We start from the raw sequence: 13,947 nt of genomic DNA, 5'->3' as shown, positions 1-13,947 counted from the left end.
TCACTCGGCTGGTAAGTGTCTGAAGTTAGATTTGAACTCAGGACCTCCTGACTACAACACCAGTGATCTATTCACTGCGACACCTAGCTCCCCCCTGAATTTAAAGACTTCTATAGTCATATACACACATATGTTATTGTTATTATATATATATATGTTATAGTTATTTTATATAAATATGTGTGTGTATGTATATTATTTTTCCCTCTTGTATCCATGTCTGATGAAAATTTTTCAGAACTACCAGCCTTCCTCCTCTAGTATCTCATTTTTATTAGATAAATTTTTTTTTAGTTCTACCTACCAATGTTAGTTTTTAAATTGATATACTCAGGTGTATCCCAATCTTTCTTTCAAGCTACCCAATCACAAATAATCTTAGAGAAATATTTTAGATTTTATATACATCAAAGGTGAACAATCTCTCTGACCGAGTCCCTTGTTATTAAACTTTAATATGTACTTTATATTTCTCTTGGCTCTTGAACGCCAAATCTTCTATGAAGTTTAGTGTTTTTGTTTGTTTGTGTTTGTGTGTGTGTTTGTAATAAAGTCCTGGAATTCTGACAATTCATTAATTATCCATTTTTTTTCATTGAGGAGTATGCTTAGCTTTGCAGGATATATTTTTTGCTGCAATTGAATTTATTTTGTTCTTCAGTGAATAATGTTCCAAGATTTGCATTCTTAGTATTGCCATGGCTAGGTCTTATATGATTTGAATTGTGATTCTATTATTTTTATTTTTTTTTCTTTTTACTCATAATTTTTTTTTCCTTTAATTGGGTTTTTTGGAATTTCAGTATAATATTCCTGTGGGTATTCCCTGTAGAGTCTTTTTCCTGTGGTGATCTGTGGGTTTTTCTATTTCTACTTTTTCCTCCTATTCCAATCTTTCAGGGAAATTTTCTTTAATTTTTCTTATATTATTGTATCAAGATTATCTTGTTTAGCATAACTTTCAGGTAATTCAAATATTTCCTCATCTTTATCTCTTCTCCAGATCACTTTTTTTCTTAAGAAATGTTTCACTTTATTTTCTATATTTTTTATTCTTTAAAAAAATATTTCTCAATCTCTTACTTCCCCTTGGCCAATTCTAATTTTCGGGAGTCATTTTGTGCCTTAATATTGTGGATCTCGCTCTTTCAGACTCCTTCCTGCTGGGAGAGGCCTCTCCTTGGTGGGGAGGCTGGCACAGGGCCAGGAATTTATCACACAGCTCTGAATCATTTCCACATGGGGAGCAAACCTCAGAGTAATAAGGAGGCCAGCATGTGGCCCAAAGGCTTTGGGGTGAAGCTAGAAACCATCACCCCATTTCTGGGGAAGTATCATCCTTTCTTGGGATGCTGCTGCCAGACCTGTACTCCTAAATGTTGGAAGGTTCTTTTCCACAAAACATTGCTGCCTTGGGCTTTCACAACGTGATCCTGTTGACTGAAGAGAATGCTAGGTACTGGGGGTGATTAGTGCAAAGGCTGTGCTACTTCCGATGTGCAATGGACTGGAAGATCACTCTCACCCCAGATGCCTGGGAGAAGGTTTTGGGAAGCAAGTGGATACAGGAAATACTTGCAGGGAGGGTCCCTGGGGGAGCAGATGAAGGCCCCAAGCCAAAGAGACATGCAGCATATGTTGAGCCAGATCCAGGCTTCAATCTGCCCTTTTTTGCTCAGGATATTCAACTAGGCTTTGCTCAAGTTCTTAAAATGCATCTTAATCAATGTGCAGCTTCACCAGGGTCAGCTGGCTATGGTCCCTCAGGCTGCACAAGCAAAGGATAGGTCGCTCATCTTTCTCTCCACCCACAAGTCTGCTGCTGCTCTTTGTGTTTCTTTCTCAAGGTCTTGGGATCCTGAGAGTAGCCTGGGAATCCCAGTCTTGCTCCCCAGCTCTCAGGGCTTTACTGAGACATCTTGGTTAGCCCCCAGCGGCTAACCTCTTCCTGGACAACTCCAAAGGGATCCTCTCCACGGCTGTTCTCAGTGTATCTGTAGAGCAGCTCCTGGCCAGCAAACAGCCCCTGATCATTTTCTTGGAAGATCGTTCTGGGGCTGTGGGACCCCACCTGTCTTCCCATGGGCAGACCTGGCTGGGGCTGGTGCTTTAGGCGTTCTAAGAAGGGGCCATCCCTAATGCAGCCCTAGTGCCTGTGGGCAGCGGCTATGATCTGGCCCCTGATGTGCAGCATACTGGATCTTGGGCCTCTCCTTCTCCCTTGAGCCCCTGGTGAGGGGTTATGGCCGTGTTTTAAGGCTTGAGAGGTCATCAGGGCTGTGCTCGAATAGACTTTGCCCAGCCCTTTTCCCTGCAGGAATGTTCAGTCAATACTTTGAGTCGTGGGAGGAGCAGAGGAGAGTCTCTAGAACAGCTACTGTTACAGACTGTGCTTGGACAGTGGTGTGTTCTTCCTGATTGTGACAAACAACAGGAGTGGACTCCAACGTCCGGGCCCCTCATGGCCCTGGACAAAGAGGACCAGCTTCTTGTGAGCAGACTGAGCCGCCATGTCTTGAATGCCAGAATCACCTGCTCAGCTGTGATGGCCAGGGAAGTGATGGCCACTCTGTTATTGCACTGGCATCAGGAGGGAGTATTCTTCTCCACGCTCCTGGAAAATATCTCCTCGCTCACGGAGGAGACCTTGCTTCGGGGCTTTGATGTGGGTTTCTCAGGGCAGCTGCAGGACCTGGTGATGCATGGACTATGCCTGCTGCATGGCAGCATCTCCTTGTGGCTTTTGCCCCAGGGGGATATCCTGTTGCTGCCCAGGGCTGGCCCTACGCTTGCTCAGCTGGCCTAACACAGTACTTTCTGCTTCCTGTCTTCCTTTGTGAGGCCGTGGGTGCTTGTGCAGTCCGAGCCCTACTGAAAGGCCAAGTGCCCCCAGAGTGACATTGGGGCCTGCAGGCGGTGGAGCTGCTGAGGCAGCGCGAGGTTCATCGCCAGACTCTGCTGCTGCTGCACCTGCTTCCCCAGCACCTACTCCTCCTGCAGCCCTGCCAGTCATCATACTTTTATTGCCAGGAGATGCTAGATCGACTCATTCAGTGTGGACTCCTTATAGCTGAGGAGGCCCCTGGCATTCGGCTGACTTGTGATACAGGGAATTGGCGCTTTGGAGAGAAGATGCTTTGGCGATCAATGGAAGACTTCAGTGACAGTGACAGTGATTATGAGGACGGCACCCACAATAGCTGCTTCAAACTCAGCCAGCAGCTGTGCTGCCCCGACTTCTTCCTCTTCCTTTCCCGGTTGCTCAGTCCTCTGATCACAGCCTTTGCCTGAGCTGCAGCCTTCCTCCGCCAGGGAACACTGCCTGACACAGAGTCAGGTTACACACAACAACTGCACCAGTTCTTGCTGAAGAAGGCCCAAGAGGATGGCTCCTTTGAAAGTACTGATCGGAGCCAGGCTCATAGTGCTGTGATGACCTCCAACGATTTTGGGGTGCTGAAGGAACAGCCTGGTTCCATCGGCTCTATTCTCCATTTGTCTGCGACCTTCACTACCCAGGAAAATCAGGAAAACCTGGAGAATTTCATCCGTCAATTCATTTGTGGCTAGAAGCCCTTGGTTTGAAGAGGGATTGGAACATCCTGTCCTGTCCCAGCAAGAAGCACTTTCCAGTCCCAGAGCAATGAAGCAAGCTTAACATGAGGAGAGTGACTAATAATTGAGATTTTAATAAGTTAGCACATATTTAATGGCTTTTAAAGAGCCCCTTAAGTTTGATTTTGGAACAAAAAAAGATTATGGATCTCTTTTTTTCTAGGTGGTTGATTTTTCATAATCATTTCTATTTTTCTTGGATTGTTCTTATTTTTGTCCTTACTCTTCCTGATTTGATTTTTAAAGGTTTTGTTTATGTTGTTGTTCAAGAATTACTTTTCAGCAGGTGACAATTTGCTATTGCTTCTTGGGTTAGAAGAGGGTTTCTCTGCTTTAGTATCCTCCTCTGAAGATGAACCTTGGTCTTCCCTATTTCCATAGTAATTTTTTTTTTTAAGGCAATCGGGGTTAAGTAACTTGCTCAAGGTTACAAGGCCAGTTATTTCTGGGTGTGGTGCTAAGTATCTGAGCCCGGATTTGATCCAGGTCATCCTGACACTGGAGCCGGTGCTCTTACTCGCTGAGCCACCTGGCCACCCCTCCCATAGTAATTCTTTATGATTATAATATTTCTCCTTTGCCAGCTCATTTTTAAGCAGTTTAGTTTTTGTAATCACCTCTACTTCTGGGTGATAGGGGATGGTGCCTTTCGCCTCAGATACTCTTTTAGTTCTCCCCATTGGACTGAACCTGAAATCAAGACCTCCAGCCTTGTGTAAGTGCCCACATCTAGCAGTATTCTTGTCCCACTGCTTCTGAGCTCGCTGAATATATGCTGGTTCCTTCTCATCCCTGGCCACATCTCTGTAGCACAACTCTTACTTGTGTTCCTTGTCAGTAAAGGCTCCTTTGATCTTTCCCAGCTCAGATACCAAACTCCTTTCACTGTCCTAGGGTTAAAAATTAAAGTGGCTGAATCTGAGGCAGCCTCCCTACCCAACTAAACCCAGGGCTTGCTATTTCTTGTTTATTCATTCCTATACTGTACTGTTTACCTTTATAGAGAGTAAACATCATGCTAGGATGTTTCTTTGGATTTTCTCAGCGTTTTGCCACTAATCATATTTAATTTTACTCTTCTAAATTTGTCCTGAGATGCTATTATTGCTTCATTTGTGGGGGAAATCTGGAGAGTTTGGAATTTTCTGACATATTTCTCTATATTACAATAATTCTCTATACTCAATCCTTAAAATAAATATAGCAGGCAAAAGAAGGATAAGACTTCCTAGAACTCAACTTCAAATATCCAATTGCATAGCATTATACTTCATATTTTTCTAAAAATTCTCAGAGAGATTTTTTCCAAATATACATGGACAGTGAAAGTTAACTGGGGGAGAAATTAAAAAAAATAAGAATCCTTACCTACTCAACAGAAATGCTAGGGAAATGAATAGGAAAAAAATCAATATCAATATGAAAACCTTTAAGATTTATTTAAATAATATATCTATAGAAATAGTGCTTTTATTGGTAGAACTAGTTACTAACATCTCTTCAAGAGGATAAGATGACCACTTTAATTATTCAATTCCATTAAAGAACTCTATCATGGTCAGCCCCTAAATTTCTTTTTTTTTTTTCAATTAAATTGCCAGATCATTATGATGAGGGATAGCTCCCAATAGGTTCAGCAGGCACTCTGATCTTATCTAAGACCAGAGAGCCTTCAATTCAGTCTGGAAAAAATTCAGTAGGCCTAAGCAGACTTGGAATCAGAGTTGTAAAAGTTTATTATCTACTTTACAGCAAGCAGGGATCCTTGGGGGACCTGCAAGCATAAAGAAGATAAAGGTATAGTTTCTAAAGAGTTAAGGGTATTCATGAGATGTCAATTAGGCTGACCAGGCTAGAAGAGGGTGTGATTAGGGAGGAGTTAAGGTGGGGCTAAGGTGGAGTCAGTTTTTAAAGGAGCATGCACACTTGATGTAACGTAGTACCCATGATTCACTGGGAAAAAGCCCAAGGTGGTAGGAACCTGGGAAAAAGGAACCTGGCAGAACTATCCGAAGTAGACAAACCCTACACTTTGTAGACACAGTTGAAAGTATGATTCATATAGATAACTATAAATAGGCTTTTGGTCATTATTTATCATCTCTGTCACATCTCCATATTAAAAACATTATCTTCCTTTAATAGGTATGTACATAAATATACAGTTCTTCAATCTTTTTATTTCACCATACATTCTCTTCCAAAATAAACTTATACAAACATGACAATAAATATAGAGAGTAGAGATGGTCACAAATAGGACTTTGTTAATTATGACTCTCTAAAAAGAGGTGAGTGAGAGAAATTAGGCAAATATAAATCTTCATAAAAATATGCAGAGTGTTCATTCCTGAGTGGTTCAACTGCAGAAGACATAGCTCATCAATCAAATGAAATTATTTCATTTGTAAAAAATATACTTAAAATGAAAAAAAACAATTGTCTCAATTTGAGCTTCTTTTATAAATCACTGTAAGTGGCTTGATTTTTAGAAAGTTAGAACTGTTTCTATATCTCTTGTTTTAGCATTGTGCTGGTAATGCGAGAAGTCTTTTTATCTATAAGAATTCAACACTTTTCTCATTGCAATTAATAATTCTTTAGAAAAAAATTGTGATATCAAATACTCTACACAATATTTTAAATTATAAAGTGCCAAGAGAAAGTTGCAGTAAATCCAGGAGCTATTGCAAAGTGTCACCTCATAATATAGCATTTGTAAGATTTAAGATTGATAAACTCATCTTTAAAAAAGGAAGAAATGAATACATGTACTCTCAGAGTATTAGGGCACCAGCAATTCAGGCTATAAGAAAGATAAGCAGTTGCAGAGTCAGAGTCTGACAAATGTCTCCTGACAAGCACATCATGAACATTCTGAAGAGGTCCAAAAACCAAGGTTTAAAAGAAGCAACATGGAAAGTAATAGAGAAAAGGGAGTCTTTAGCAGATTAGCTAATGAAATTTGGGAACAATTGGGATTTCCAGGTGCTTTCTAAAAATTTAAGTCCTAAACTTAAATAACATTGAAATTAACATTTTACTCATCTCCTTTGCCAACTTTCTTTGTTGTAGCTTAGTAAAGAGATTGCAAGAATTTCCATAAGTATACAGTAATTTAAGAAGCCTGTGCAATTGACATGCCCAACCTGAAGAAAAAATATCATTTATAAGAATCAGAGCAGAAGATTTGTAAATGGTAGATCACATTTTTGGGGGGGAAAGGTAATTTGGTATACACAAAAAGAGCAAAGAACTTGAATCAGGTGATCTGGGTCTGCAAACTATGGATATGTAAGGTGTGGAAATATATTCTTCTCTGAGGGGGGATTGACTTAAGACGGAAAATTCCTGAAACTTTTATCTGTAAATGTAAATGAAAACTTTAGGATTTTTGAAGGGAACAGAACTGGATGGGTCCCCAAGAGCCCAAGATGAAAATCAATAATTGGGTTTTAAATCATCCTTCTCATACTCTCCTCTATTCTAGCAAAATAAAATAATATTTCCACAGGAGGCAATATGAAGCTCTTAAAAGAGTGTTAAGTTTGGAAACAGAGTATCTAGTTTGCATTCCTTTTCTTCCATGGACATTTCACTTCTCTAGTTATCAGTTTTCTCTTTTCTAAAATTAAAAAAAATGGGGGGTGGGAGAGCCAAGATGGCAGAGCAAATCAGGCATTTTCTCCAACTCTCTCACAAATACCTCTAAATACCTCTAAAAATTACTGTAGACAATGTCTAGAGCAGCAAACCCCACAAAATGACAGAGGGAAACAAATTTCTAGCCCAAGACAACCAAGAAGGTTGCTATGAGGGGTCTGTTGCACAAGTCTAAGAAAGGAACACATTCCAGCATGACTTGGGCCAGCATAGCAAACATGGAGCAGTTGTCATGGTACTTAATGGCTGAAACTATCATAGTTTCCAGACTTCTCAACTCACTAATACCAAAGACAGCTTAGAAGATGAGAAGGAAAAGGACCTAGGAAAGGGAGGAGCATGGTCTGGTTCTTACCCCTGGGTGGTAGTGCTGTGGAACAGAGGCAATAGCAGCTGCTTAAGGGACTCAGCCCACAGACAGTGTGGTGGAGAGATTGAGCAGCTAATCAGAGGAATATTATAAGAACCTCTTTACTGAAACTGAGGCAGGAGTCTCTTGATTTGCCCATGCCTGGTTCTGTGTCATAACACTGGGTGGCAGTCTTGGGATAAGGAAGAGAGCTGTTATGTTGTGATGGTGGACAGGCAATCCTTCTCACAGTTACAAGGCAGAAAAGAGTGCTTTTGATCACTCAGAGAGCAGAACACAGACTTGGAGATGGGTAAAAACCACTCTTTTGATCATACAACCATGGAAAAACAGAAAATATACATGTCCCTAGAAATAACACTGATAAGAGTTGTAACAGGGGATGGATTCAAGATGGTGTGGTACAAACAGGACTTCCATGGGGCTCCCAATCCAACCTCCTCCAATTCATATGCAAAAATGATTCTAAACAAAGTTTGAAAATAAAGAATCCACAAAATGACTGGGAGAAGCTAACCTCTTGCTAAAGATAGTCCTGAAGGGCAGCAGGAAGGGACCATCACAGCACTATGGGAGGCTAGCCCAGACTCTCAGGAGACTGAGGTTTTAGCTTCAGGGTAGCCACAACTATCTGCTGGCTGGAGGGACTTCAGATGACTAGCAACTCTGGTGGTTTCCAGAATTATCAACCAATAGATGTTAAGTACAAAGTGAGAGGTCAATGTGGTGTGGACTTTGGGATCTGGTAGTTTGGGAGTGCTCTCTAGCCTTTGTTCTAGGGTGAGAAGCAGCAGAGGCATGGAGGATGGCTACTTCAGAGCACCAGACCTGCAGATTGTAGGGAAACCAAGCATCCAGTCTGAGGGGTAACGGCTCGTGGTGTAACTTGTTGGATCTGCATCAAGGCCTGGGGAGGAGGTCCTGGGGTGTGTGACCAGTATGACAGAGAGTGTGGAGGTTTCAGAGAGGGCAGCCAACTAATAACTCCTGCATCTGAGAAAAACCCAGTGATTGGGACAAATCTCCCTCCTCTGGATAGAAGTGTTCTACTGTGGCAAGAAGATCAAAAGTTGGCCCCCGAGAGTTTCTCTTCCTTTATCTCTGTTCCCCTATGGCCTCGAAGAAGTGAGACCTGGACACTGCTAGTGCTGCCGCCACCTCCCATAAGGTGGCTGAGGCTGGGGCAGCCACGGCCCGCTGCTCCGTGGGCAAGAGGTTATAGCAAGAATTGATGATCCTGATAATGTGTGGTGACAAAGTAATCTCTCTCTTCCCAGAGTCAGACAATCTCTTCAAGTGGGTTGGGACCATCCATGGGGCAGCCGGGACTGTGTATGAAGACCTAAGGTACAAGCTCTCCCTGTAATTCCTCAGCACCTACCCCTATAATGTTCCCACTGTGAAATTTGTCACATCTTGTTAGCATCCTAATTTGGACACCCAAGGGAATATCTGTTTGAACATCCTCAAGGACAAGTGGTCAGCTCTATTTGATGTCAGGACCATCCTGCTATATATCCAGAGTCTGTTGGGAGAACCCAACATTGATAGCCCATTGAACACACAGGCTGCTGAACTTTTGACAAATCTCACAGACTTTACAAAGTACCTGCTGGAAACCTATGTGGAGCAGGAGACTAAGCCAAGATCCCTGACCCTGACTGCCCGGACTACCTTCTTTCATCTTGTGTGTATGTGTTTGTGTGTGTGTGTCTATCTTTTCCCATTCCTTATAACCTTTCGTTTTCTGTAAAGGATTCTGTATCATACTGTTTTCGTTCTTTTTTTTTTTCTTAAGCTGTAATCCAGCCCTCAACATTAATGTATAAATAAATAAAGTTTTGTTAAAAAAAAAAGATCAAAAGTCAAGCAATTGAGTGGCAACATGAGCAAGTAGAGGAAGCAAGGCAAGCACAGTATTCTGACTTTGGACTGCTTTTTTAGGAAAAACAAGGATTGCAGCATGGAAGAGGAGAAAAAGAGCAAAGTCAGAATTCCTGCACCAGAAGCTTCCAGGAAAAGAATAAGCCGCTTACAGGTTATGGAGGAATTTAAGAAGGATTTTGAGAACAAACTAAGAGAAGAGGAGGAAAAATTGGGAAGATAAATGAGAACAAGGAAGAAAATTATCAAATTAAATGTAACAACCTGACTGAAAAAAATAACACCTTAAAAACAGACTAACAAATAACAAAAGATTATCCAAAAGTCAGTCAGGAGAAGAATGCCTTAAAAAGCTGAATTTGCCACATTGCAAAAGAATCTCAAAAGCTCCCTGAAGACATTATGCTTTCAGAAATAGATAGGGGAAAATGGAAGCTAGTGACTTTATGCAAAATAAAGATACTATTGAACAGATCCAAACAAATGAAAAAATAGAAGGCAATGTGAAATATTTCATTGGGAAACCCACTGTCATTGAAAATAGATCAAGGAGAGATTAAGTAAAAATTATTGGACTACCTGAAAGCCAGGACCCAAAAAAAAAAGAACCTAGAAATCATCATTCAACAAATTCATAAGGAAAATTGCCCTGATGTTCTAGAATGAGAGGGCAAAATAGAGGTTGAAAGTATCTACTCATCAACTCTGGAAAAAATGTCCCAATAAGAAAAATACTAGGACCATTAGGGCCTGGTTCCAGAGTTCGCAGGACAAGAAGAAAATGTTATGAGCAGCCAGGTAGTATCAATTTGAATACTGTGGAAACACAATCAGGATAACACAGGATCTGGCACCTTCAACACTGAGGGAATAAAGAGCTCGAAATAAGATATTCAGGAAGACAAAGAAACTGTGATTAAAGCCAAGAATCACCTACCCAAAAAACTGAGTATCTTGTTTCAGGGGAAAATATTGTCATTCAATGAAATAGACAAGTTTCAAGGACCCTTTATGAAAAAAAAAAACAGAGTTGAATAGAAAATCTGACATTCAGATACAAGAATCAAGAGAAGCATGAGAAAGTAAATAGAGAAAAGAAACCATAAGAAGCCTAGCAAAGTTGATCTACTTACATTCATACATGGAAAAATGATAATTGTAAGTTTTGAAAATTTTCTCAATATGTATATACATACATACATAAATGTATATATGTCCATATAAGAGAGTTTATGTGCGTATGACTACATATTCGAGTGTATATATGTGAATATATGGATAGAGCCATACATAGACAGAGGGCACATGACCAATATAATAGGAAGGCATGATAATTAAAAGTTGAAATTAAGAGATGAGAGAGGAACATAAGGAGACTAGATTGAGAGAGATAAAATGGGGAAAATTATCTCATGTAGAAGAGGCAAGGGAAAACTGTTTCACTGGAGGGGAAGAACAGGAAGGTAAGGGAATGAGTCAACCATATTCTCATTGAACTGGACTTAGGGAGGGAATGATATACACAATTAACAGTGTATCTTACCATACACGATAGTAGGGTGAAGGGGATGAGAGGGTGGAAGATAAGAGGAAAATCAGGCTTTGGGATGGAAGTTGGAAGCACCCACTTTTTTTATATACACATATATATTTCAGTATTTGATTTTAAAACTTTCAATTGCAAATTCATTCCCTTCCTTCCTTGTCACCCACCCTTACTGGGAAGATAAGCAGATCAGTATAGGTTGTACATGTGTCGCTAATGCAAAACAATAACATAGTAGAAATATTGTAAAAGACTGACTATATTTCCTTCCCTCCTATCCCACCTCCCACTTGTTCTATTCTCTACTTTGATCCCATCCCTTTTCAAAAGTGGGTGCTTCCAACTTCTTTCCCCCCCCCACCTGCCCTCCATTCCATCATTCGCCCTCTCATCCCATTCCCCCTTTATTCTCCTCTAGAGTGAGATATCCTATTTAGTGTGTATTGCACTCCCTCCTAGAGCCAGATTCAATGGGAATAAGGTGGAAACATTCCCTTTTGCCTTTCTATTCTTCCCCTCCATTGTAAGCATTTTCCCTTGCCTCTTCTGTATGAGATAGTTTACTCCAATCTGTCTCTACCCATCTCCTCTCATTATATTCCTCTCACCTCTCAATGTCACCTTTTAAGTATCAACCCTTCATGTTAAATTGGTCCTGTGCCCTCTATCTATATAAACCTGTAAACATATATACACACATTCACATAGGTAGTCAAATACTCATATACCCTCAAATATATATATTTCGAATCCTTTCAGCTACTGAGAAAAAAGTTTCATAAGTTACAATTATTGTTTTTCCATGTAGGCATGTTAATATTTCAACTTCGATAATTTCCTTATGATTACTTTTCCCTGTTTACCTTCTCAATGCTTTTCTTGCTTCTTCTATCTCAATGTAAAATTTTCTATTCAACTCTGATATTTTCAGCAAGAATGCTTGAAAGTCCTCTATTCCACTGAATGACAATATTTTCTCCTGAAACATGATACTCAGTTTTGCTAGGTAGGTGACTCTTGGTTTTCATCTCAGCTCCCTTGACCTCTGGAATATCACATTCCAAGCCCCTTGATCCCTCAGTGTAGAAGCTGTTAGATCCTGGGTTATCCTGATTGTGTTTAAAGCCATGCACTCCCACTTACGGGTCCCAAAGTCCATACTACACCAGCTTCTCATCTTGTCCTTCGCATTTATGTGTTGATAAATCTGGAACTTCCACTACTGCTGCTGTTCTAGAGTCCTTTCTGCAGCGGCTGGTCAGGCCTACCCTGGGGCTAAAGACTTGGCGTAGTGCTGTGCTCAGCTCCCAGAGCACTGTGTTGGATACCTGCCTTCCTGCCAAGCCCTCCCCAGGGGGAGGTTAGTTTCTCTGTGTCATTTTATGTGTTCTGAAGCTCCAAAGTTTGTTTTTGTGTCTTCTTTTTACGTGAATTGGGGAAGGTGGAAGCTGGAGCAGTGGGAAGGATGCGCTTCTATGCCTCCATCTTGGCTCTGTCCTCCAAAGCACCCACTTTTGAAAAGGGATAGGATAAAAGTATAGAATAGAACTAGTGTGAGGTGGCATAGGATGGAGGGAAACATAGTCAGTCTGTCACAATATATCCACTATGGGAATGTTTTGCATAGTTGCACATGTACAAACTATATTGAATTGCTTATCTTCCCAGCAAGGGTGGGTGATGAAGGAGGTAGAGAATGAATCTAGCATTCAAACATTAAAATCAAATATTTAAAGAACATTATTATTATTATTTTATTTTATATGTAACTGGGAAATAAGATATACAGGCACTGGGGCACAGAGATCCACTATGCCATGTTGGAAAGTCAGAAAAGTGATGGGGGAAGACATGGGAGAGAGCATATTGGGGGAGAGGATATTCAATGCGATCACTATTTTAGGGTGGTGGGTAGGGGAAAGTGGGGAGAAAATGTGTAACTCAAAATATTTTGGAAATGAATGATGTAAATGAAAAGCAAAATAAAATGAGTTGTAAAAATAAAGTGGGGAAAAATCAGAGTATACAATCTTACTTTGATGATGTCTTCCCCCAAGCAGATTGGAGGTGGGGATATCCTGTGGGACTGCTGTTTTGGGGGGATGGGTGGGGGTAAAACGGGGAGAAAATTTGTAACTCAAAATCTGGCAGAAACGGATGATGTAAATCAGCAGTTAATAAAGCATTTAAATTAAAAAAAAAAGAATAACAAAACATACAACCCGAAGAAAACAACAAAGCCAACACTCCTGCATCCAAAACATGCAAGAAAAGTATGAATTTTTCTCATTCCCTGTTAGAGCTCAAAAAGGCTTCTAAAAATCAAGGAAAAGAACTAGAGGAAGAATTGGAAAGACAAATGGGAATTATTTAAGAAAATCATGAATAATTGGGAAACAGCTTACTAATGGAGACCCTCCCACCAAATTCTCAAAAAAAAAAAAAAATAACAACTTAAAAGAATTCACTCAAATGGCATGAGGTCCAAAAAGGCAATGAGGAGAATAATGCCTTAAAAATCCAAATTTGCCAGATTTAAAAAAGTCTCAAAATCTCACTGATGAGAATTACTGTTTCAGTATTATATGCACAAAATGGAAGCTAGTGACTTTATGAGAAATTAAGGTACTATTAACCAGACCCAACCAATTGAAAAAAATTTAAAAAAAACATAAGGCAATGCGAAATATCACATTGGGATCACCACTGACCTTGAAAAAAATCCAGGAGAGATTATTAAAAACTATTGGACTACCTGAAAACCATGATCAATGAAATAACCTAGAAATCATCTTTAAAGAAATTCTCAATGAAAATTTCCCTCTTCTTTTAGAACCAGAGGGCAAAATACAACTTGAAATATTCCACT

The 13,947-nt window shown here is 40.3% G+C and overlaps 2 pseudogenes; both read left to right on the top strand.

The window, feature by feature from the left end:
- Window positions 1-1,239: 1,239 nt before the first annotated feature.
- Window positions 1,240-3,570, top strand: LOC138165512 (glycerol-3-phosphate acyltransferase 2, mitochondrial pseudogene; annotated as a pseudogene).
- A 5,189-nt stretch (window positions 3,571-8,759) lies between these two features.
- On the top strand, window positions 8,760-9,755 carry LOC138165562 (ubiquitin-conjugating enzyme E2 C pseudogene; annotated as a pseudogene).
- The last annotated feature ends 4,192 nt before the right edge of the window (window positions 9,756-13,947 follow it).

The sequence above is a fragment of the Petaurus breviceps genome, unplaced genomic scaffold (assembly GCF_028583685.1).
Source record: "Petaurus breviceps papuanus isolate PSGF00001 unplaced genomic scaffold, PetGlider_PUasm1.0 213, whole genome shotgun sequence".
NCBI lineage: Eukaryota > Metazoa > Chordata > Mammalia > Diprotodontia > Petauridae > Petaurus > Petaurus breviceps.
This window is presented reverse-complemented; position numbering and strand designations above follow the sequence as displayed.